Source organism: Mastomys coucha, unplaced genomic scaffold (genome assembly GCF_008632895.1).
Source record: "Mastomys coucha isolate ucsf_1 unplaced genomic scaffold, UCSF_Mcou_1 pScaffold4, whole genome shotgun sequence".
In the NCBI taxonomy this organism is placed as follows: Eukaryota; Metazoa; Chordata; class Mammalia; order Rodentia; family Muridae; genus Mastomys; species Mastomys coucha.
The window spans coordinates 23,589,739-23,615,669 of NW_022196910.1; the positions used below are offsets into that span (position 1 = coordinate 23,589,739).

The following is a 25,931-nucleotide window of genomic DNA, read 5'->3' on the forward strand; positions in this document are numbered from 1 at the left end:
AACTCACTCTGTAGACCAGGCTGGCCTCCAACTCAGAAATCCGCCTGCCTCTGCCTCCCAAGCACTGAGATTAAAGGCATGCGCCACCACTGCCTGGCACTCTTTTCTTTTTTTCTTTCTTTCTTTTTTTCTTTTTTTTGGTTTTTCGAGACAGGGTTTCTCTGTGTAGCCCTGGCTGTCCTGGTACTCACTCTATAGACTAGGCTGGCCTTGAACTCAGAAATCCGCCTGCCTCTGCCTCCCAAGTGCTGGGATTAAAGGTGTGTGCCATCACTGCCCGGCCACTCTTTTCTTTTTTTAAGAGTGTAATGATCTGACTTTATTTAACTCTGGGTAGGGGGCATAAAGCAATCCTCTTTAATAAAGTTGACAATTAGCTTCATTTGTAACATTTTAATAATGCACATTAAAAAAGGTGTTTGTCTTACAAATTGTTCTGCAATCCAAATATACAACAGCTTGGAAAACTACAACGTTTAGAAAACAAAACCCCACGTAAAAAGACAAGTACAGCAGTACAGGTTTGACATGGCTCCGATTTTATAGCTTTCTTACTGCCTCGTGTGTGTCAGAGATTTGTTCCTTCAGCTGGCCCCATAGTTCCATGTTTAAAGAAATACCTTTTCTCCGTGGTTTCATTTCACCTTCTGAGTCCACTCAATATTCTCTAATGTCAGTTAGAATTTTTCCTTCAAAGTCCTGAACCCTGACGTATCTCATCTTTCCAATCTGGAGCACGTCATCATCTCTGCTGCTCTACTCTGCTTGGAGGATGCCGGAGCTCCAGAAGTCTCACCAGGCTTTTGCTTCTTCACAGGTTTCTCTGGAACAACTTACTTTTTCTTCTTTAACTTTTTCCCAACTTTTACTGTCAGAATTAACTGCCTGAAGAGCGTGAAGAAACAAGTTCCTTTCATTTGGGCTTTGCGCCTCACCAACCCACCTTTCTTTTCTGTGGTATATGCGGTGCCTTTTACCACACTCCATCTTATTTTTTGAAATAGAGTCTTCGACTGAATTGGGAGCTCGTTGTTTATTAGACTGGCTTCCCTGTGAGCTCCCAGGACCTGCCTGTCTCCATCCCTTGCACGGATCGCTGCCAGCTTTTACAGGAGTGCTGGGGGATCCGAACTCAGATCCTCACCCTTGTACAGCAAGGAGTTTATCCACAGAGCCACCTCTCCAGCTCCTGCTGTGTGTGTGTGTGTGTTTTAAGATTTATTTATCTTATGTATATGAATACACTGTTGCTATCTTCAGACACACCAGAAGAGGGCATGGGATCCCATTACGGGTGGTTGTGAGCCACCATGTGGTTGCTGGGAATTGAACTCAGGACCTTTGGAAGAGTAGTCAGTGCTCTTAACCACTGTCATCTCTCCACCTCCTGTATTGTGGTTTTTTATTTTTTTTTTATTTTTTTTATTTTTTAAGGTCTATTGGTTTTGTATGTATGTATGTATGTATGTATGTATGTATGTATGTATGTATTTTGAGAGAGTCTGACTCTGTCCCTGTGCTGGCCTAGAATTTATTATGTAATCCAGCCTGGCTTCAAACTCATGGTTATACTCCTGCTTCACATCTATGGGTACTGAGATTACTGGTATAACATGCCCAGCCAAAAGTCCTGTTTGCTGTACTTTTTGAGATGCTTACAGACTCTGGTGGCAGCATTTCCACAATGCTGCAGGAGCATCCCCCTTACCCCTTATTACCTTTCTACCCTCTGTGACCATCCTCTTGGCCTGGGTTTGTGTTGACTGGTTTCATCGGCAATATGGAGACTCCCTTGGAGGACCTGCCACCCCAGTCTAACTTGCATCAGAACTTGGCACTTTGATGCCTGCTTCACACTTAGGGCAATGAGATTTCTTTTTTAAGAAAAGAGAATTTTGCTACCCTTGTCCACATTTGGAAGGATCTACAGACGCAATTAGTCAGACGCATGTGTTGGTAAGTAAGAACGGTGAAGACGGGGCATGAAGACAGGGCATGCTGGGTTCTGTGGAGCATGTGCTTTCTGTCTCCCCCACCAGCCATGCAGTGCCATGCTGCCACCTTGTTGACCCTTGCTTTCACACCACTTCCAGACATTGACAAAAGTCTTTGGAGCCTCAGTCATTCATAACTTGCCTCCTTTGTTTCCTGTCTGATCTGCAGTCTCATGTTGGCCCTGATTCATGGTGGACAGCACATAATGCTGTAGTGCCTGGTAGAGGCAGAAAGGTAGGATAGCTGTCCCCGCTGCCGTGGGGGACAACTCACTTTCCTCCTGACACGTGCCTTCCAGGGATTCAAGTTGGGTTGCCTGGCTCAGCAGCTTGAGCCTTTAGTGCTAAGCCGATCCTTTTCCTCGTCCGCAATGTACAAATCTGTGTTTCTAGTCTAGCCACCGAGCATTACAACAAAATGACTGTCACCTTGAATGGACAAGGAGCTCAGGAAGTGACAGTTCTGGTGATGATAAGATAGGTAGGTCACAGCTTTCAGAGTATCTTCTTCCAATTTTCCCTTGAAATATGTGACTGTCACCCTGCACCGGGATGGCTGGAGTACATTTCCTGGTAACTCACATGCTTCATTTCTTCTCTGTGAGCCTCTGTGAAGCATGAACCCTAGCAGAACACAAAAGCCAAGAATCAATTTCTGGGATGCGAGGCCTGTCTGAGCCGCAGTCGAGGCATGCCCCGTTCACACAATCCACAGGCATCTCCCACTTGGTTTTCTTTTTTTATTTTTTATTTTTTGGTTTTTCGAGACAGGGTTTCTCTGTGTAGCCCTGGCTGTCCTGGAACTTACTCTGTAGACCAGGCTGGCCTCGAACTCAGAAATCCACCTGCCTCTGCCTCCCAAGTGCTGGGATTAAAGGCGTGCGCCATCACTGCCTGCCTCCCACTTGGTTTTAAAGTTCTAAGGTCCCCATTTCCCATCAAGATCTAAGAATGGAATGTATATCCGAGAGGCTTGTCAATGTTCTCTCCCTCCAGAACCTGCAGCTTGCAATCTTCAAGTCCACAGAGGACTTACTCCTGCTTGCTTCTCTTCCCTTCGCTTCTCTTTCTCATTGAAAGACCCAGACCCGATGCCAGTTCTTTCCCTTAGGAGAGGACTTTGTGTGTCTCTAACATCTTCACAAATTGCTTTATGGTTTTGTTTTTTCCACTAACTTTGGTGTTGAAGCAAAACGTGAAAATACAAACTTCCCTGAAGTTAAGTCTCAATGCTTGCTTTCCTCTTTTTCTCAGGCTCCAGGGACAGCGCCCCTGATTCTTTTGGTTTTTTAAAGTGATCTAGCACCCTCTGTCGGCCAATCTGTGCAGAACACCTCCAACCAAGTCAGCCTGGGGTTTCTAATGCCGGAATCATACAACCGAGTCCATTTGTCAAAACTATCCTGGAGAATCCATTCAATTACGGAGGGACATAAAAACCGAGAATTAGCTCTTTTGGTTGAGTTTCGGCATTCCTAATTGGGACAGGGGACCACTAATGGGAAAGAAGACCGGATGAAGGAGTAGGCTCTCCCTCTACCACTGTGTCTCTGCTCATACCCACATGTTAAATAATGCTCATGGTCTTCATGCTACCGTGACATATTCATTTATTCAGAAGCTCTTGGTACTCCCACTGGGTGACAACCAGAGAGAGAGAGAGAGAGAGAGAGAGAGAGAGAGAGAGAGAGAGAGAGAGAAAGAAGAAGGAGGAGGAGGAGGAGAAGAGGAGAGAGAAGAGAGGAGAAGAGAAGAGAAGAGAAGAGAAGAGAAGAGAAGAGAAGAGAAGAGAAGAGAAGAGAAGAGGAGAGGAGAGGAGAGGAATAGAGGCCAGCCATGAGCACATAGAGCGAGAGTGGGAAGGGCAATGGGGGAGAGAGAGGGTAAGGAGCAGGAGCAAGAGGAGAGAGCAAGAGAGAGAGGGAGGGGCAAGCAGTCCCTTTTATAATGAGTCAGGCACAACTGGCTGTTGCCAGGTAATCATCAGGTGGGGGAAGCCTAGACTAAATGCCAACAAGGTCTGTATGGAGAAATAGATTCTGTTTTCATTCTAATGAATGGGTAAGAACACTGACCTGTAGATCTTAAAGAAGAAATGCTTGGTTGGAGACATTTCACAGTAAAAACACTTTCCTAGCATGAACAAAGCCTCAGATTTGATCTCTTTCTTTCTCTGTCTCTGTCTCTGTCTCTGTCTCTGTCTCTGTCTGTCTCTCTCTCTCTCTCTCTCTCTCTCTCACACACACACACACACACACACACACAATTAAAAATAAAATGAACAAGTACTCTAAATCTATAAAACAGGTGATCTGGAGAGAGCAAGTCATTAGGGTAGTCATGGTGGAACTCTAGATGGCGATGCTGAACAGAGCCGTGAATGAAGGAAGGAGAAATTTACCAGCTGCATGCAGTCCTATGACCATGGCCAACCTCACCCCCAGATCCTAATCTCTGTGCTTACCTAGTTGCATTCCACGTGCTGTGTGTTGAGATATTCCATAAAGACTCCAAAGGAGGAGTAAACTATTACAGCTGCCCACCCCAGCCTATTTAGGGCTTTGAAGGCGATGGGTTGGAAATCTGATCAACTGGGCGCCATGTGGTGTTATACGGTGGTGTTTTGTATGTTTTCGTCATATGTACAGAAGAGTCGCTGCTGTCTGAGACTGACTGTATAAACAAGGAAATGGCTTTCATTGTGTGAATAGTTCTAGGGTGAGGATCAAACCCATGTTATGGTAAAGGATTGCTCTGTCACTGACCTTCCCACCTCGCCTCTCATGGTAGAATGACTGATGCTGGACTTACTCTCTAGATTGTGAAAGGAATCTGGCTGTGTATTCATATTTGTACCTTTAAACTTTTAATTAATTTATTTATTCTATTGCTTATTTAATCTTGGAACTCTCTATGCAGCACAACCTTGTCTTGGACTAAAACTGCTGTTTTGTTGGGCTGAAGAGATGGCTCAGTGGTTAAGAGGACTATCTGCTGCTCCTTTAGAGGTCCTGAGTTCAATTCCCAGAAACCACATGGCTGTGCACAGTGTGATGCCCTCTTTTGGTATGCAGTTGTATATGCAGATAGAGCACACATATACATTTGGGCATAAGGCATACAGAAAGAGCAAAGAGAGAAGGTGCTTGGCAGATCGAATGGGATCTTTTGAGAGCTTGTTTCCATGTGCAAGCTTGCCTATTGCTGTTACACATGGGCATAATTGACTGTTGCCTGCAGACTGAAAAGGCAGAGTGAGGGAGCAGTGCTAGCTAGATACATCACAGATGACTAACAAATAGAAAACTTAAATACTGGAAGGCAATGAGATTAGAAATAGCATCTGACTCTGCCCCTAGAGGCATTGCAGCTATGGCTGCTGTGTCACAGGTGTGTCAGTAGGTGGCAGAGACGAGACAGGCTATGTCTATGCTCAGTGTTCTGACCTGGGATACCCTGAAAAAAAATGAGCCTAAGACAACCACCAGTTTGGTGTGTGTGTGTATGTGGTGTGAGGGGGGCAGGACAGGGAGCTAGCCTGAGATAACTACCAGTCTGGCACTTTGTAGGCTTGGATAAGCTCCCAAGGTGGGGAATGAGCCAGAGACTAGAAGAACTCCACCTGAACTGCTGGCCCAAGGCAATTCAGAGTGAGCCCAAGACAGGAGACCCTTGCATTGGGCCACTCAAGTGGGACAGGGATAGGAGCCCAAGACAGCTACCAGGCCAGCATCATGGGTCAGGGACCTAGTCTGAGATGACCACCAGTCTGGGCCTGGGATTGAGGGGGACAGACCATACCCAAGATGACCTCTCCTTGGCACCATAATGCAGAAGAGGACAGAACACTCCTAAAATGGTCAGGGGCAAGATGGGCTGCCAGATGCCTGCTCCAGGGACCAAAGGGTATACTGTAGGAGACACTGACACGCTACAACTTCCATAATTAGATTTTTTTTTCTTCTGTGTTGTGAGGGGAGGTTGCAAGGATGGAGGATGCGTATGAGGGGTAGAGGAGATTAGTAGGATCAAGGTTCATGATGTTAAATTCACAAAGAACTAATAAAGTTTAAAAAAGAGAAAAAGAAAGAAAGGAAAGAAGGAAGAAAGAGAGAAATAGAGAAGGAAAGAAAGAAAATATCTGAGTCATTCTGGACCACGCATCCCAATTTCTAAAGGGTGTTCTGAAGTTACTCTTTAATGTCCCTTAAAGTAAAAGCATTGTAGTGGGTTGAGGTTGTGTTCCTAGAGACAGAAAGCTGCCTCTGAGGGCCAGAGAGCATCCTCAAAGCATTATCTATGCCTGGGAGGTGTTTTGGTATTTTTTTCATACTTCACAACACATTTTTGAGATTATTTTTATCTGAGGATTTCATGAACTTCTGGAGACTATATTCCAAATCACCCCTGCCCCCATGTGAATCAGTATAACTGATTGCTAATAGTGACTAAAACTTTTATGTTGTAGAATAAGTTACATTGTAGTATTTAACTATAGTACAGAAATTATGCATTATCTATCTATCTATCTATCTATTCATTTATCACTATATCTATTTCTTCATCTATCACCTATTTATCTATCACCTATCTATTCATCTATTACTTATCTATTCACCTATCTATCCATCTATCATCTATCTATTCATCTATTATCTGTCTATCCATCTATCATCTATCTATTCATCTATTTTCTATCTATCTATCTATCATTTATTTATCTACTCTTCTCTCTAGTCCTTGACTTCATTGATCAGACTTGTTTTCCTGATTTGATTATTGTGCTTTTGTATAACCTTTTCCTAAGCACATTTTATCAGTATTTGTGTTTTCCCAGCAACCAAACTGAACTTGAAATTGTGGTTGTTCACAGTGTGAATTGTGAATTCAAATTATTGCTGACTGTATGAAAAATATAGGTAGGATTGTCACTATACCAAACTATGATATCTTTTAATTGGTTATTTCTTATAGATGAGAAAAAGGCTTCAATAGTATTTATTTACTGTAAAAGTCAATTTTATTTCCTCAGAGGAAGGGATGAGATGAGAGCTGAACCCAAGCTTTATGAATACAAATGGCTTGGGCTGGACCCAGAGTATTTCTATCTAACTATCCCCTAGACCAGGAAGCTTCTAGCCCCCATATAATCTAATCTTCTTCAAGCCTAGAACTTGAAGGATTCAGCTTCCAGCCTCTGTCTGCTAACCTAGGCTTAGAATGTTTCAGCCTCTGAGACTTAATGCTCAATTAACTCAGGATTTCTAACCCTTTCTGAACTCTGGCTGGCTAGTTCAACTCCGTTGCTCTGGCTCAAACTACTCTTTAAGCTGACTGACTCAAATTGGCTTCTCTTGGCTTCTAACTGAATTGCTTTGCTTGGAAAAGCTACCTGTGGATTCCTGTCACAGACCGGAATTGCACTGAATTGCATTGAACTGAACTGCCTCTCTCTCCCTGCATTGCTCTTTAAGTAGCCTCTTTCCTGTTTGTTCTCATGAAAGTTGCATGTATCCTGTCTCTGATTCATTCTGTCAAATCTTTCCTTAATTCATCACTTTATCTGCCCCTCAATTAGATGTCATTGTTTGGGATTAAAGGTGTGTACTAAAGACCTGTCTGTATCCCAGCCAGAGGGATGAAAGGTGGGTGGCATGTCTGCATTCCAGCTGTATCACGCAGACCTAGAAGATCTTTGAATGTGATCCCTTGCCAGAGCAGCCACATTGCTGTATTAAAATTCCTCTGTAATTTATTTGTTTATTGTTGTTGTTTATTGGTTCTGGAGACTTAACTTGGGGATTTGCCTGTACCTAGCAAACTATCTATCACAAGAGCTAAAACTTCAGCTATTCAAAAATAGTTTAGTAGCAGAGAGAATAAAGTATGCACATTGAGTTGTCTAGGAATGTTGTTTTCTTTGTTTTTTCAATATGCTTAAAATTGGATTTCTAGATAAGATAAAATACTAGATACCCAGTTGAATTTGAATTTCAAAAGAAAAATATATAAGTAGTGTTCATGCTAAAGATTTAATCATTTTAATTGTTAACTGGATTAACTGAGTGCATCTGTCTTTTAACCTAGCAGCCCTGTCTTAAAACTACTTGGTTATTGAAGTTAGTGAAGAGATTCAGTGTGTAAAGGCACTTGCCATGAATCCTGATGACCTAAGTTGGCCAAAATATTGTCTTCTGATTTCTACATACACCATGGTGCCTATGTACCCTTCTCTGCATGCAGAGCCCGTGGGGACAGAAACATCCTAATCTCTGTGAGTTTTAAGCCAACTGGTCTACAAAGTGATTTCCAGGTTATGTAATGAGAGCCTGGTGTGTGTGTGTGTGTGTGTGTGTGTGTGTGTGTGTGTAGAACTCAGCTCCTCAGTCCATGAATCTTAAGGATCCTTGTCATGAACATGCTGTGTCAGGCACATAGTCAGACACCTTTGTGTCTTTCTACAATGTATGTCGGATGTTTTGAATAACAACAAATTTACAATTACATCTATTTTACTGGCAGCATTTGCCAAGTAGTCCTGATGCCCTCAATAGCTGACTGATGCAAATGCAGATTCTTCAATTCCAATTTTGGATACTAAAATGAACTCTTAGATCATATGTTACACATTACATGGTATGTGTGTGTGTGTGTGTGATGTGTTACACATCATATGGTGCATGCACACAAGGTATTAAAGAGGCAAGCAGAAAGCTGATGGATGCAAAGAAAATCTGTGAGAATGAGCTAATAAACCCTGTTGGAGGAGCCACTTCAGTCAAGCCTCAGCATCACTATTAAGCCAAGTCTCAGGGTTAAGTGGAGCTGCAGAAGCAAGATGCCAGAATGAAGAAGTTGTAGAGGTGAAGGGCAGGTCTAGATGGATGATGAGTGGGTAGACAAATGCATGGGAGGTCCTGATGCATAGCAGGCACACAGACAAATGGATGTGTAGAGGGATAGAAGGGGTAGAGCAGCCTCATCAACAGTGGTTGCTGACTGAGCTGAAAGGATAGCTGGGAGTCCTCTTTCTGTTGACCCCCTGATGCATATACTGGAAAATCAGACAACCCAGGTAAATGGGAGCTGTCTCAGCATCTGTCTAGTGTCTCTTCCTCCTTCTGGAGTCCAGGTTAAGGTATTGTACCCTTTCCTTGTTCTGAAATGCCCAGTAAGTTCTTAAGTACAGTATTCCTGATATGATATTTTTATAATGTGACTAAAATATACCGATCTGGTCATATGGTCCCAATTAATTTTGATAAATTTATAGTCTGACACGTTTTTTACTTTTAGGAGTAAGCTATCAGTTTGTGCCTTAAGAGTAGTCCTAGATGGACAGTGTTGCAATACTATTTTACACAATAAAAAGTAATGGAACAGGACATTTCCTGATTTCAGTAACCCTCTGATTTCTTCCTTAGTGGTATACAAGGCTAGAATGGCCTGGTGTCCTCTCAGGAGATGTAATTATCAAGTGGAAGCATCAGATGTTTTGATGATGATGATCAGAGTAGAAAACAAGTATCTTGGAGGAAAGAAAGAGAAAGAGAAATTTTTAAATTCCATTTTCATTATGTCTGTGTATGCATGTGCATGCCTACGTGCAGAGGTCAAAGGAAAGCCTTGTGGAGTAAGTTCTCTTCTTCTAGATTTACATGGGTTTCAGGACTCAAGTAGAAGAATCTCCTGGTCAAGAGGATGGAGTCTCTGGCCCATGTGGAGTCCTAGCCTTCCTGTTGGGTGGCCTCAGTCTCTTTGGCTAAGGGAAGACCTCTAGGAGGGCAGGCTCATCCTAGGCCATGCTGAAGAGAATGGTGAAGAATTCATTCTTTTTTTTTCTTTAAATTGGATATATTATTTATTTATATTTCAAGTGTTATCCCCTTTGTGGTTTCCCCTCTGCAAACCAACTATCCATCCCCCGCTTCTATGAGGGTGCTCCCCCATCCCCTCACCCCCTCCTGCCGCACCACCCTAGCATTCCTCCACACTGGGGCATCAAGCCTTCACAGGACCAAGGGCCTCCCCTCCCACTGATGCCAGATAAAGTCCCTTCAGCTCTTTCAATTCTTCCTCTAACTCCTCCATTGGGGACCTTGTGCTTAGTCCGATGGTTGGCTGTGAGCATCCACATCTGTATTGGCCAGGCTCTGGCAGAGTTTCTCAGGGGACAGCCATATCAGGCTCCTGTCCTTCTTGGCATCCACAGTACTATCTGGGTTTGGTGTCTGCAGATGAGATAGATCCCCAGGTGGGGCAGTCTCTGGATGGCCTTTCCTTCAGTCTCTGTTCCACTCTTTGTCCCTGACTTAGAGAATGGGAGGAACTTAGGAGGAAGAGAAGAGGGGAAGGGGAAAAGAGGGGAAGCATCAGGTATGGGAGGAGATGAAGGAGATGTACAGAGGGTCAGGAAATTGAACAGAGGTGTGTAGCAATGAGGGATGGAGAACTGGGGGTAGCAGAAAGTCCCAGTTGCCAAGAAAGCAAGAGCCTCTTGGGGGTAGTATTAGCTGAAATATCCTACAAAGGGGAGGGAAAACTTGTCAAGACCATATCCAGAGGTTAGGTGTGCCCCCCCCCCCACTTGAGGGATGGGGCCACCAACCCATCTTCAAATTTTTAACCCAGAATTACTCTTGTCTAAAGGAAATACAGGGATAAAGAGTGGAGCAGAGACTGAATAATTCATTCTTTAATGAGCTCCTGTACTTGTCTTTCCCAGCATCCTCTCCCTATTGCAGAAGCTTGTGGGTTGCAAATGTGTAAGGTCGTTAGTCTACCCATTTTCTAAGTTATTCAGAAAAGTCTAACATTTCCCTGTCTTCTATGTTTTCTTTGTTGTTGTTGTTTTTTTTTGTTTGTTTGTTTGTTTGTTTCAAGACAGGGTTTCTCTGTGTGGCCCTGGCTGTCCTGGAACTCTGTAGACCAGGCTGGCTTCTAACTCAGAAATCTGCCTGCCTCTACCTCCCAAGTGCTGGGATTAAAGGTGTTCGCCACCACTGCCTGGAGTCTTGTATGTTTTCTAAGCACACTTTCCTTAACACTTTGGACTTCCTTACTCTTTCTCTTTCCCTGACTTGTAGGCCATGTGTCTGACCACCACACCAGCTTTCATGGAACGGCTCTCCCTTCTTGCCTGCCTTCTCCTCTGGAGGACAACAACAGCTGAAGTTTACAGCTTAGTTAACCTTTGTTTTTTCTTCCAAACTCTAATGAAATTATCCTTGAGCTTCCATGTTGTGGATGGTCCTGGTGCTCTTGTATTTTGATGTTAATTCCACTTTCCCAGGAGGGGTAGTCTGGAAATGAGGAATGAGTCACATACTCAAGTGACTCCTTGTGAGCCATCCCCTAAGGAATCAATCAATTGATAAAGGATCACTGGGCAAGTAGGGGGGACTTCCCAGTTGGATGGAGGAAGAGAGGAAGCAGGAGAGAGTTAGGAGCTTTTTGGACAGGGATAGCGAGAGGGCAAGATGTAGCTACTAGTGTCTCCTGGCTTATGATGAATCTTCTGGGATTCGCTACTGGAAGATTTAGACTTAATATGGCTTACAAGATTAGCATTGTAGTTGTTGCACCCAGTGATTGAGTTACCGTTGTTTCTGAACTAAGTTTGTGTGGTGTTTTCCTTCACACGGCGGATTGACTGGGTTCAAGAGAGAAAGAAAGGTACAGTGGCAAAGTGTAGGTTTGCCAGCTGTGCACCACAAAGGCTGTGGGAGTTTTGAAGCATGGGGCTGGTGTAGTAACGACCCACTAGTGGGAACTTATCGAGGTGGGTGGAGAGATTTTGGAGCTCCGAGTCAGAGTGTCCATGAGATAAGAACTGGCCATGGAGACTTCTAGGGCTGAGTAGCTGGGTGAAGTGTGGGAACTTGCGGTTCTTTTTATTATTTTGAGCAACACTTCCATTTTAGTTTATTTTAAAATTCTTTTACTAATAACACTAAGAACCCCAAGAGGGGGCCCAAATATCCCCTTTACCACTGGGTCATCTCATTGGCCCCAAATTAATTCTCTTTGCCGTTTGGTAATGTGATGTTTTCTCATGTGCTTCCTGGCCATTTTACTGTCCTTTCCTCACTCATGTCATTTTCCTGCCTTTCACAAGGGCTATCTTTCTGAAGGTTGATGAGGAAAAGCACAGTAGCCCATTAAAGAATGATAGGTACCTGATGGTTATCTTTCTCTGTATAGCTGAAGCTGACAGAGGATTTATAATCTCCCTGTCTCTAAGCGCTAGAGTGACAGGCATGGAATTCCCTTTCATGTAAGCTTTGCTTCTGGAAGGTCTGATTATCCAGGACCACACTCAGGAAGAAGAATGAGGAGAGGAGCCCCTGTAGCACACGGATCAGGCTATGCCAGGAATACAACGTCATAAGGGTGATAAGGTTGATACTGGCGTGTTTCTGGAGGTGATTTAGCAATATGGACAGACTGTCCACCAGGTTGCCCATGGTGCTCGATACTCTTGTGCCTTGGCATGGTCTCTGAACTTTGACATATGCAGCGTGTTAGTAGAGTTTACTCAGGTTCTGGAGCATAAGCTGGGCAAAACTGTTGTAGGCATTGCTGAGTCAGAAGCACATGGCTCTTCAATGTCTGCTCTCTTCAGATTCCATGATAGTCTCTGTGTTGGTAGAGATTTTGGAAGAGCGCATGGCTAAAGCCAGTCCTTCCAAGTCTTTCTGACAGCTAAAGATGCTTCTTGTTATCTGGATGTGAGTAGATGTGTGTGTAACCACTTCTGGATCATGTCCTCAAAGCACATTCTTTTGGTGTTGGGTTCTGTTTTGTTTCAGAGACAGGGTTTTTCATAGCCCAGGTGGTTCTTGAATTCTCAAACTCACTAAGTAAGTGAGAATGACTTTGAACTTCTGGTTCTCCTCTTTCCTATTGCTGGGGTTATAAGTATGCACTGCTGTGCTTGTGTGTATGACATATGGAGATCAAACCCAGAGCTTTTGCACATACTAAGAAGGATTCTACCAGCAGGGCTAGAACTCCAGCCCTGGACTGTTATTGTTTCAGTTTGTTTGTTTTGTTTTCCTTAGAGATTGAACTCAGGGCCTTGCACCGTAATTTAGTCCCCTACCACTGAACAATTTCCCAGCTCTGAATTCACTGTTCATTCATTCACTTGCCATGTTAAGCATCAAAGCCAGAACCCTGCACATGCTGGGAGTATACTGAGCACCATCTGCAGCCTCTGCACTCTGTTTATTTACCCTGCTTCTGAACATTCTTGTGGGCTCTATGACCATTTTCTCACTTTCGAAAGCTAATGGTTCTGTCAGCTTCCAAGGTTCTTGGAACATTTGTACCTGGGTCCATAGAGTTAAATTCTCAATGGCTATCTGTGGGGCTGGTAATACAATCCAGAAATTTGGTAGTGGGAGTGGGAGAGTAATAGGACCCTGTGAGGTGAACTTGATCAGTAAGAAACATGACAGGTAAATTGCTCTCCTTTCCTGCCCCTGACAACATGTTCTGAGAGGCCTTGCCTGCATGGTTTTCATCCGATAGCTTGTTTGGAATATAGAAACAGACTTTACCATGGATCTATTCAATTCAGTCAGTTACAGTGGGAACTTGGGAGATGGAAACAACACAGTCTAAAGAGCACTGCTCTAAGAAGCAGCTGCTCCTCTCTCCACACAGCACTGACACCAGCATGCATTGCTTCCAAACCAGTGCAAACCAAGAATAAAGACACACCTCGAAAGCATAGAGGAAAAGGCCCATTCCAGATGCGCAGAGCTAGAAGCTGGGGTGGTCTTATCTGAAATATTGCAAGTCAGAAGACTCTCAAAAACATCTCCCCCCAAATCAAGAATCTATAGACAGATCGTTGAACAAACAAGACTCCAAATTATTAATTATACATAGCTATGCTATTCCAAGAAATGGTACAGGAATATCATCAGTCACAGCAGTATTATATTGGACAAGGACTTGCATCTGCTCAAGAAATAGGAGTGCCAGAAATGTCAGGAATGGCAGATAAATGCAAAATTCTTTTGAAAATTCTAGTTGCACAAAAATGTTGGGTGAATGCCAGGCAGTGGTGGCATATCCCTTTAATCCCAACACTTGGGAAGCAGAAGCAGGCAGATTTCTGAGTTCGAGGCCAGCCTGGTCTACAGAGTGAGTTCCAGGACAGCCAGGGCTACACAGAGAAACCTTGTCTCGAAAAAATGAAAAAAAAAAGTTTGGGTGATAGTCTAAAACAAAAATAGTATGCATATGGATGAGGGGATCCATGTTCCATCTACTTGAAGAACTGCTGGTACTTAATATCTGCTGGAGGAGAGTCAATCTTTCTTCTCTGGGGTATGGATACTGGTAGGTTGTCCATGTTCTCCCATGGATATATATATTATATATATACACACATACATACTGAAAAACAAAGTATTTTAAGTATGCATATGTATATATACACATATATACATATTATACACATGTGTATATATACATATCATATATAATGGGTTTATATATGATGTGTATAATGGGATGTACATTTTTTTCCAAGATAGGGTTTGTACTGGCTTGTTCTGTGTGTCAACTTGACACAGGCTGGAGTTTCACAGAGAAAGGAGCTTCAGTTGGAGAAGTGCCTCCATGAGGTCCAGCTGTGGGGCATTTTCTCAATTAGTGATCAAGCATGGGAGGGCCCCTTGTGGGTGATGCCATCCCTGGACTGGTAGTCTCGGGTTCTATAATAAAGCAAGCTGAGCAAGCTACGTGAAGCAAGCCAGTAAGGAACATCACTCCATGGCCTCTGCATCAGCTCCTGCTTCCTGACCTGCTTGAATTCCAGTCCTGACTTCCTTTGGTGATGAATAGCAACATGGAAGTGTAAGATGAATAAACCCTTTCCTCCCCAACTTGTTTCCTGGTCATGATGTTTTGTGTAGGAATGGAAACCCTGACTAAGACAGGGTTTCTCTATGTAACACTGGCTGCCTAGAACTCTCTTTGTAGACCAAGCTGACCTCAAACTCACAGAGATCCACCTGCCTCTATCTCCTGACTGCTGGGCTTAAAGGTGTGCTCTACCATGCCTGGCTGGGTTAATTTTTTTTTTTTTTTTATTTTTAGAGAAAAGGATATGAAATTGGGGGAAAGTATTAGAAGGGAACTGAGGGGTGGGAAGGAGAAAATGGGAGAAGATATAATCATATTTCATTGTTTAAATGTATAAAATTCTCAAAAAATGAAATGTTAAGATAGTAATAAAAATCCCATAATAGTCCACATAGCACATGAAGAGCACAGTGCAAAACAACAATCGCATCAATGAGATGGAAGAGTTGGGCCCATGTCAGATACAACTTTGCAAGCTAGTCTGTGATTAGATGAAGACCAACCAGGTTTATCTGATTGGTATGAATAAAACATTCTGGGTCTAAACAAAGAATAAAAATATGCCTTTGAGACAGAGGAAATAAACTAGACACAGATGACAGAAAGGTAACTGGAAACAAGTCTTTAAATCTTTAAAATACCAACTGGTCAAAAAAGAAGTCCCAGGATGTGATGGTTACCTTCATCGTCAATGGACTGGGTTGACAATCACCTAGGAGACAGACCTTTGGATGTATCTATGAAGGTGTCTCCAGAGAGGCTTCAGTGAGGAAGGCAGAACCACCCTAAATGTGGATGCATCATCCCTTGGGCTTGGGGCCCAGGCTGAAAAAAAGAGACAGCAAGTCGAGCACTAGCACTAATCTTGCTTTGCTTCCTAACTGGGAAGGCAACGTGAGCAGTGGCCTCAAATGCCCACCTCTGGTTTTCCCTTAATGGCGGACTTTATCCCCTTAACCTATGATCCAAAAATAAATTCCTTTGGCCGTAAGGGGCTTTCCTCAGATATTTTGTCACAGTGAGGTGAACTGATGAAGACTAGTAAACACAGAAAATGAAAAATACTTAGGATGAGATTAACATGAAAATCCTGTTAACATACAATTGTGGTTGTGGAGAGATGATCACACTATGAATGTCGCCCATCATCTGGGGCCTGGTGCTGATTTCTGGATATTTTCCTGGTTTCTTCCTTGCTGAAAGGTGGTTTGCATTTATTTTGTTGTTCTGTTTTGTTTTGTTTTTCAGAGAGGGTCTCAGTAGTGCCCTTGCTGGAACTTACCTAGATCAGGCTGGCCTTCTCACTCACAGAGATCAGCACACCTTTGTCTCCTGAATGTTGAGATTAAAGTTATGAGCCACAAGTCTGAGCAAGAAAAAGGGTTTTTTAAATTTTGTGTTTGTTTTCTGTTTTTAAAGTCAAGAATCCAAAGGTGCTCCATTGATATTTTCAAGAAGACACAAGAGCCCAAGTAATGATGTCATGCAAGCTGACCTTGGATGTCAACTTGACAAACCTAGAAGGAAGGAAACACAGTTGAAGAATTGTCTCGGCCACATTGGCCCATGGCTGTGTCCGTAGGGCATTTTCTTGACTGCTAACTGATGCAGGGGGTCCCAGACATTGAGCTGAACCATCCCTGGGCAAGTAGATTTGGGTTGTATAAGAAAGGTGCACACCTTTAATATATTTCTGAGTTCGAGGCCAGCCTGGTCTATGAAGTGAGTTCCAGGATAGCCAGGGCTATACAGAAGCTAAACATGAGCCCAGGAGCAAGCCAATAACTGTCATGTCTCCATGGATCTCTACTCCAGGTTTCTAGCTTGAGTTCCTGCCTTGGTTTCCATTGATGATAGAGTGTAGCCTGTAAGATGACATGAACCTGTTCTTCCTCAAGTTGCTTCTGATCATGGCATTTGTCACAGAAATAGAAAAGTAGGGCACGTAGCAAGTTGTATTTTCTGAAATAGATGAAGACAGTGCAAAGAGTGAGTTGGGAGGAGAGGGGGCTCACCACACAGTACATAATAGAACTTAATACCAAAAAAGGGGGCCCAAACTCTAAATTGTGCTTCGAGAGTTTTACATAATAAGTCTATGATAAAATATAGACTTTATTATCTTATCAAGAGACTAAGGAAAAAATTAAATTCCATTTGATTGCATTTTTCTTTTCTTTCTTTCTCTGCCTCCCAAGTGCTGGGATTAAAGGCATGCGCCACCACTGCCCGGCTTTGATTGCATTTTTCAACAAGAAATTTGAATGTGACCAAATATAACCATGGTAGCCAGAATTGGTATTGCCATTTCCTTTCCCTCCTGCCTCTTCATGGAAGAGGACACTACTGCTGCTGCCGCTGCCACCGTGGCCACTGCTGCTGCTGCTACTATCATCACCACCACTACCACTACCATGTTGGGAATTGGTTGTAATGATTTGTCTCTCAGCTCCCAAAAGCTGTGCTTCCAGACCAGACCTGAGGGTCCCTGCCCGCAGCTGGCTTCGATCGATAGTTAAGAACTGCCATACAACCAATGGCTGGGCAAGGAGACAGGGTGGGACTTTTAGATTGTGTGGGAAAGAGACCGAGAGAGAGGGGAGAGGAAGAATTGCTGTGACTCAGAGGCAGATGGATCAGAATTAAGAGCTGCAGGAGAGAAACTATGTCACATTGTAGGTGGAGAGGGAATGCAGCCCTACGAGGGTGGGGCTGCTCCGAAGCTAACAGGGCAGCAAAGACGTTTAAGCCAGGAATACCAGAGGGGAGTGTTTGGTAGCTGCAGGGAGGTTTAGAGGAGGTCAGCCATTGAGCTAGTCAAGGCATATCAAAATTAGCTGGTGTGTGTGTGTGTGTGTGTGTGTGTGTGTGTGTGTGTGTGTGTGTGTGATTTGAGAATCCAGAGAGCTCTTGGGCAGGTACAGTACACTAGGAACCAAAGAGGTTTTAACTAATTCACCGCTATACTACTACTTCCCCTCCCCCACCTCCTGTTTCCTTTCCTCCTCCTCCTCCCCCTTCTCCTCCTCCCCAGTGCCCTCCTCCTCCTCCTTCTCTCTCTGTCTCTCTGTCTATCTGTCTCTGTCTCTCTCTCTCTCTCTGTGTTAGTGTGTGCGAGTGTGCCACAGCACACATGTGAGAGTCAGAGGATAACTGTGGGTGTTGATGTTCAACTTCCACCTAATTTGAAACAGGGTGCCTTGTCATTTGTGGGCTTGCAATCCAGGCTAGCTAGCCCGTCAACCTCTAGGGGTTTTCTTGCTTCTGCCTCCCACCTAGGAGCACTGGAGGTAACAGATCTAGTGCATCTCGATTTCATTGGGTGGGATCTGAATGCATACCATCCTCATGCCTACATAGCAAGCACTTTGTCCTATGAGCCATTTTCCTAGCCCTGGCTTCTTTTTATTAAACATTGCCCTTAGGAGTCCTTCCTGCATATATCTCTGGATATTTGCTTTTGTTTACCTACTTTATAAAAGGAAAGGTTTTTTTGGTAAGAAAGGGTGCTGTCATAGAAACCATACTGTAAGTTGTTACAACATGTTTGAGTTTGTCAAAAACAGCCCACGAGAGTGAAAGGGGCCACCTTGTCTGGACTTCAGCATGCTTATGTCAAATGTCTTCCAAGGCACCTTGTCCTGGGCGAGACTGGGCCCCATTTCTATAACTGGGAGAAAGAAGAACAACAAACAGTTAAAGGTGTTAAGACCCCTGCACCTTGGTAACTAAGAGAGATTGCTTTAGCTTTACCCAATCATTTCTGCTGGACCTTACGAGCCTCTGATTTGATGACATTACTTTCGCTTGCTCTCTCAATTAGGCTGTCTGCATGTTTCTGTTGGTGTTATACATGCGTTTGATGTTTTACTCTCCACTGCTTCTGTCCATCTGACACATTTTCCTTGTTCTTTTACTTTTGCTTACTATATACTTACTAGACTTACTCATTTGAAACTGGAAAAAAAATGGCTGTATAGATCATTCTCCACACAGAAATGTGTGTGCGTAGTCCCTCCACCTAGGAAGGAATAAATCCCACATATCCTGCAGGAATGGCCCTCCATAGTTTATACATACTTTGAAAAGACATACATCTGTTTTCAGTCAGGTATCTGGTTGTTTAGAGCATTTTGAAGTCCCCAACATCCTCCCTTCCAACCAAGCCAAATAAAAAGCATCTGACCCAAGCCAGGCATTTGAATATAGAACATAAAGACACACGGAGCTAAGAGGACTGGGCTGAGTCATCATGCTGGCAGCCTCTGAAGTGTGTACCAGCCCAAGAATTCCTAGTACTGAGGTCCCTGGAGATCTTTTAATGTGCTTCTTCCCGGGATAAAGTTACCCAGTTATTTATTTTTGATTTAGCATTTCTTTGTATCACTCCAATCACTTCTTTAAAAAAAAAACTTGTATTAATTCTTTGAGAATCTCATGCTATGTATTTTGATTATATTCTCTCCCAATGCCTCCAACTCATTCCAGATTCTTCCCCAACACCTCAGTCCCCTAATTTTATCTCCTCTCTCATACACACTTTCTCTTCCCCAAAATATAATATGCTGCATATACATATATATCATCATATACATATTCACATACAACATATACTACATATACCCCCCACACTATGTGTTTGTGTGTATGTGTGCCCCACTGAAGTTTGTTCAACCTACTAGGAGCCACATCTGTAAAGAAAACAGACTTTTTCTTATCTAGAAACCGTAAATTGTCAATAATAGTTCCTCTGGGGGAGAGTGGCTTTGTGAAGCTGGCTTGGTCTTGTGTGGACAACCATAGCCACTGTGAGTTCATGACTGCCGTGGTCCTGTCCTGTTCAGACAACAGCTTCACCTCAGTCTGCCGCCTCTGGCCTTTATAACCCTTGTGCCTGCTTTTCTTCAATGTTTCCAGAGTCCCAATATACTTTTTTGTTAATTAACACTAGAATATTGATTAACATGAAATGCCAGTGGTTATTAACTATGAGACTTCAGCTACTTTTATCACTGCTGGTAAACAAGGAAGACATACAAAGAGGTTCTGTGGGATCTTGTACCTGCTATTAGATATTGTTATAGTCGAGGCAAGGAAGTTATAGACCGCCACACATTTAAAAGGTAAATTAGAATCCCTTATTAGTGCTGGCCACCCAGAGGCTTTGGCCATGGACACTGGACACTGACGTTCAGAAGTACATTGCTTATAAAGGGGAAAGACTCAAAACCTACCAGATACACTAAGGCTATGGTGACACAGAACTTGTGGGAGTAACCAACCAATGTCTGATTTGACCTAAGACCCACTCCGTGGGATGAAGCCCATACCGGATACTGCTTTCATGACAAAGAGTCAGACAGCAAATAGCCCAGAGACCTAGGGTAAAACCAAACACTGCTGTTCCCTCCCCCAAAAAAAGTATCAATAAAATTTCTCCTAATAATATTTTGTTATACTCAGATCAGTTCCTTATTCAGCCATCATCAGAGACGCTTCCTCCTGCAGCAGACAGGAGCAGATGCAGAAACCAACAGCCAGTCACTGTATGGAGAGAGAGTCCTTGGAAATGTGTTGTCTCCTTCAAACCCTCCCGTCAGAGCTCCGGGAGCCCTTCAAAAAGGGAGACAAAGAGTATAAGAGCAGAGATGGAGTGGAGGACACCAGGAGAACGAAGACCTCAACTTTGCAGAGCTCATGTGAACTCATAGAGACTGAAGCAGCAAGCACAGGACCTGCATGGGTCTGCACAGGTCCTCTGTGTGTCTGTTACAGCTTTCAGCTTAGTATTCTTGTGGGACTCCCGAGTGTGTGAATAAGCGAGTCTCCGATCCTTCTGCTTGCTCTTGGGGCTCTTTTCCTTCTGTTGGGTTGCCTTATCCAGCTTAGATGTGATAGTTTTGTTTTATCTTATATTTTATTTTGCCACGTTTGGTTGTTATTTCTTAGAACCCTGTTCTCTTCTAATGAGAGACAGAAAGGGAGTGGACCTGGAGGGAGTGGGGGTGAGGAGGACTGGGAGGAGTAGATGGAGGAAAAACTGTAATCAGGGTGTGTTTGTGCATGTATACGTATGTACATACAAATACCTAGATGAACTGAATGGTGGGCTCTCCACTCTGACATCACTCCTAATTTTAAGGACATTTAAAAGGCATATAAATGAAGTAAATAAAACAGTTAAAGTACAATTAGTGTAGCCACTTCCAGAGCATACTGACAGGCCTTTAAGTGATGCTTCAAGATGTACATCTTGGAAAAATCCCGAAGAACAGCATACGCCAGCAGAGACTGACACCGTTAGAGTCTGCAGAGAATATCTATAAGAGAGTTTAAGGGGCTGGCAAGATGGCTCAGTGGTTAAGAGCACTGACTGCTCTTCCAAAGGTCCTGAGTTCAAATCCCAGCAACCACATGGTGGCTCTGGTGCGTCTGAAGTCAGTGACAGTGTACTTATGTATAATAATAAATAAATCTTTGGGCCAGAGCAAGCAGGGACTGAATGAGCGGAGTTGACTGGAGTGAGCTCAGGACCTAAAAATTTAATTTCCAACAACCACATGAAGGCTCACAATCACCTGTACAGGTACAATGTACTCACACACGTTAAATAAGTAAATAAATCTTAGAGAGAGAGCTCAAGGTGCATTTGTGGGAGAAGACATAGTCGAAAGTCATAGTCATAGGGCCCTGAGGACAGGCTGATGGAACTAAAATAACTCAGGTGAGACTCAAACAGCAAGGAACCAGGGACATGTGGCTGGGCTGTAAGTTAGACTAGCTCAGAACCTGTCCAAGCTAGGCTTATAGCTTGTAAATAAAATATCAGGATCTTGTGTCTTTTATACTGGCTAGCTAGAATAAATAATTAATTTACATACATATGTACCCTATCTCCCAAAATAACACTTTTAATCAGGAAGCATTTTGTAGATTCTATGAAACACATTTGGAAGCCATAGTCAGAAGAAGGGAGGATGCTGTTTTCAATAAAAAAAAGCTTCAGAACCCAATGAAAATCTATATAACTTATGTAAAGAGAGGGCTTTGGGAACACCCAGTAGCCAAAGGTGCATGCCATGTGGAGTTAAACTAGATTCTCATTGAGTCATGATGATTTTCCTGCTAAAGCAGGGACTTATACACCTGGTGTTTAAAGGAAAAAGTGAATCTACTGGGGGCCTTCCACAGGGATGAAAGAAGACAGTCATTTATAGACTAGCTATCTGAGCATCCCTTAGACCAGTCAAGATAAAATACATAAAATTAACAATCCCAATGTATTACCTAAAATAAAATAGAATATGTTAGAGAAAATGGTGATTAAAAATTACTAAACTCCTACTACATGCTCATTAAAAATACGTATATCCAATTAATTCAGTTGCCTGGGGAGGCAAAGGTCAGAGGTGGTTTGGCGGAACTATAGCAGGACTCATTATGTTTCTCTCATCTGACTATCTTCAAAACTCCATTACCAGCCAGGAAATATAAGGCATGGTGCCCAATTCACCACCTTTAGTGGTTGGTACTTAGGACAATATACACACTCTGGTTTTGCTCACTGTGTTATTGCTGTGAAGGGACAATATGACCAAGGCACCTCTTATAAAAAAGCATTTGCCAGGCAGTGGTGGCGCACGCCTTTAATCCCAGCACCTGGGAGGCAGAGGCAGGTAGACTTCTGAGTTCAAGGCCAGCCTGGTCTATAGAGTGAGTTCCAGGACAGCCACAGAGATACCTTGTCTCAGAAAAAACAGAAAACAAAAAGCATTTAATTGGGGGTTGCTTACAGTTTCAGAGGCTTACTCAATTATCACGATAGAGAGCACGGAAGGGCAGCACGCAGGCTTGGTGCTGGAGAAGTGGCTGAGAGCGCCATCCTGAGTGAGACACTGGGCCTGCTGTGAGCTTTTTTTAAAACCTCAAAGCCCAGCCCTGTGACACACCTTTTCCAACAAGTCCATACACCCTAGTCTTTCCAATCCTTTCAAACAGTTCTATTCCTCAGTAACTCAGTATTCAAATATGTGAGCCTAAGAGGGCCATTCTTATTCAAACCACCACAACTCCTTAATATGGCTGCTAAGGTCCCACGGTATCTGGATCCCTGAACCTTTCCATTCTGCACTTCTTGTCCAATCACTCCACTTCCTTTCTCTTGTGTGATAGGCACACATCCCTCTTCTCCTTCAAACAAGAACTGGAATGACATGTTACCATGGCTTCAATTAAACCTTCTCTGGCTCCTCAGAGAAGCTCAGAAAATCTTGCCCACCCTTTTGAATCTGTTCTTCCTTCATAACATTTGCAGCCTCCTGTTTGTCCTGTCAAGCTATGTAATGATTTCCTTTCTCTGAAGATGGAATCTCTCCCAAATCCAAGAGTCACATCTATTCATTCTGTTCTTTTATAATGTACAATACAGATCTTGGTTGGTGCCCACACACAAGAAAGACTATCAACGATGCTTCCCAAGTGAACCTGAAATCTGTTTATATATAGTCTGTATTCTATGGACAAGAAATTATATTCACTAATGTTGTAAGCACAGTAATGAAGGGTGTATTAACGTGTGAAGAATCTGAAGGGAAAGATGAAAACTTTGGCCATGTGAGACAGTTTGAGGATACTACTTCATGCTTCTGTAGATGTTTCCAATAGGGTGGAATGGGGGATTGGGTGTGATGATAATATCATGTGGTGTGATAGTTAACATTATTAGCTTGACAGGATCTAGAATTATCTATCCTCTGGGCCTGTCTATCATGGAGTAGCTGGACTGGGTTAAGAAAGCCCACTCTAAATGTGAGTGGTACCATTCTGTGGGTGGGGCTATGAGATTTAATAAAAAGGAAAAGGCAAGCTAAGGACAGTGTTTCCTCTCTCTCTCTCTCTCTCTCTCTCTCTCTCTCTCTCTCTCTCTCTCTCTCTCTCTCTCTCTCTCTCTCTCTCTCTCTCTCTCTCTCTCTCTCTCTCTCCTGAGCAGAGTCTCCAGCTCCTGCTGACCTGACTCATCATGGTAGAATGTCCATCTGAGCCGTAAGACAAAAGGAAACCCTTCCTTCCTTAGGGTGCTTATTTACTTTTGGTATTTTGTAATAGTAACAAGCAAAGCAACTAATACCAGAGGCAGGAGCACAGCAGGTTGGAAAATAGTCCTGTGCAAAGGAGAGGAAGATGGGGGAGATCCGAAGGTCTGAGGTGAGCCTGCAGGGTCAGATCTGTGATCCCCTTCTCAGTATTTTCACCCAAGACTCACCTGAAGTTAAGGAGTAATTTAAAAATACACACATGAAGAATTACAAAGGATGATGTTTTGTCTTGGGACATGTTTCTGTTTTAAGAAATCTTTTTTAAACATTTATTCTATATTATATTTCCTAACAGGGTGTCTGTGGTCTATAAATATGAATGTATTTGTGGTTAAACACACTTGTAATTAAATTCAAATAACTTGGAAAATTGGGTTTTGAAGAGAAAGAATCAAGTGTTTGTTATTCTATAATTTTGTAACATTAATTCGTGATACTAGTGTTAAAGACAAAAACCAGTAGCTGCTCAACATTCCTTTCCAAATCTTATTCTGTTGCTATCTTTTCAGCTATTACCATAACATGTTTCTTAATTAAATGCTTACTTTTATTTAATTTGTACAATTAAGCTAAAAATCAGTGCTTTAACTACACTGTGAAAAGACTATTAGCCAATTTATACTTACTCAGGTGTTAAAATTAGCATTGAAACCAATCTCCCTTTCCTCTCTCTTTCTCCCTTATTTCTCTTTTTCCAGTTTTCTCTCCTTTCCTTCCTTCATTTCTTGCAAGACATAGTGTGAACTTGAAGCTCTAATAGGTGCACATAGTTTAAATGTATAATTCTTAAATTCTGGCATATATGACCAGTCCTGTCCAGAATAACTTCAGTGTTATGCATATGATTCGTGATCTTGCGTGTCTGGAAAAAGCAGCCAACACGTTTAAACAATTGTGTGTGTGTGTGTGTGTTTGTGTGTATGTGTGGATACATATGCATATGCATGAATATATGCACATGTGAGGAGCATATGCATGCCACAGCACATGTGTGTAGAGGTCAGTTCTCACCTTCCATCTTGTTGAGACAAGTCTTTCTTGTTTCTCCCTTGCAGTGTGCTCCAGGCTTCCTGGCCTGAGATGCTATCAGTCAGTTCTACTATCTCTGCCTCCTGTTTCACAGCATGAGCTCAGGGTTTACACATGCAGCCATTGTATCTGTCCTTTTCCCATGAGTTCTGTTGCCTGACTTTCTTGGCTCCTGCTTGAGGTTACATTAAGACACGGAAGCATCTATAGAGTTTAAACTGCTGGTTTTGCTGGGGCAGTCTCAGCTAGCTACTAACTTACCCTGACTCCTCTGCCATGCCGTCTCTCTACGAGGCTCTTGCTGCCTGCTTCTCGCTCCTTCCATCTCTCTTCTGTCTCTTTCCTCATCTCTCTGAGTCTGACAGTATCTATCTATGCCCACCCAAAAGTCCCGCTCCAGTTCTTCCTGCCCCAGCTCAGGCAGTCAGCCTTTTATTATATAAAAATCCATACTTCAGTCTGAACCAATCAGCAATAAGATCACTTCTGATCCATTTCTTTGGGTTGACCTTCACAGCATCACCTAGCTTTTTAATATGATTATCTCAGAGTAGAATCTTTAGAACAGAGGACAAAGAACAAAGGACAAGCATTTACATTTAGAAAACTGGTGATGGTCCAGAAAATAGAAAATCCTGCCAGCACTGAGCTTTCTTCAGGGCATAGCATTTAACAATTGAAAATACAGGGACACGCCTTTATACAATGTGAGGATAGGTTGCTCCAACTGTGTTCCAGGGATTGAACTCAATTCCTCAGCCTGCACAAGTGCTTTTACCTGTGGAACAATCTCACTGATTGTTTGATTTGATTTTAGTTTTTTGTTTATAAATGTTTTGCTTGAAGGTATGTCTGTGTACCATGCTGTTGCCCGTGCAGTCGTCTCGCCAGCAAGAAGACACGCGGACACTAGGATCCTTCTGCAGCAAGC

General features: G+C 43.0%; 1 non-coding gene and 1 pseudogene across 1 annotated transcript; one reads left to right on the plus strand and one right to left on the minus strand.

The window, feature by feature from the left end:
• Positions 1 to 540: 540 nt before the first annotated feature.
• Positions 541 to 25,931, minus strand: part of LOC116076528 — a 47,400-nt pseudogene continuing 22,009 nt past the window's right edge.
• LOC116076608 lies at positions 5,343 to 5,474 on the plus strand. The gene has a single exon (XR_004113016.1). It is a non-coding gene; the product is annotated as a small nucleolar RNA SNORA17 (small nucleolar RNA).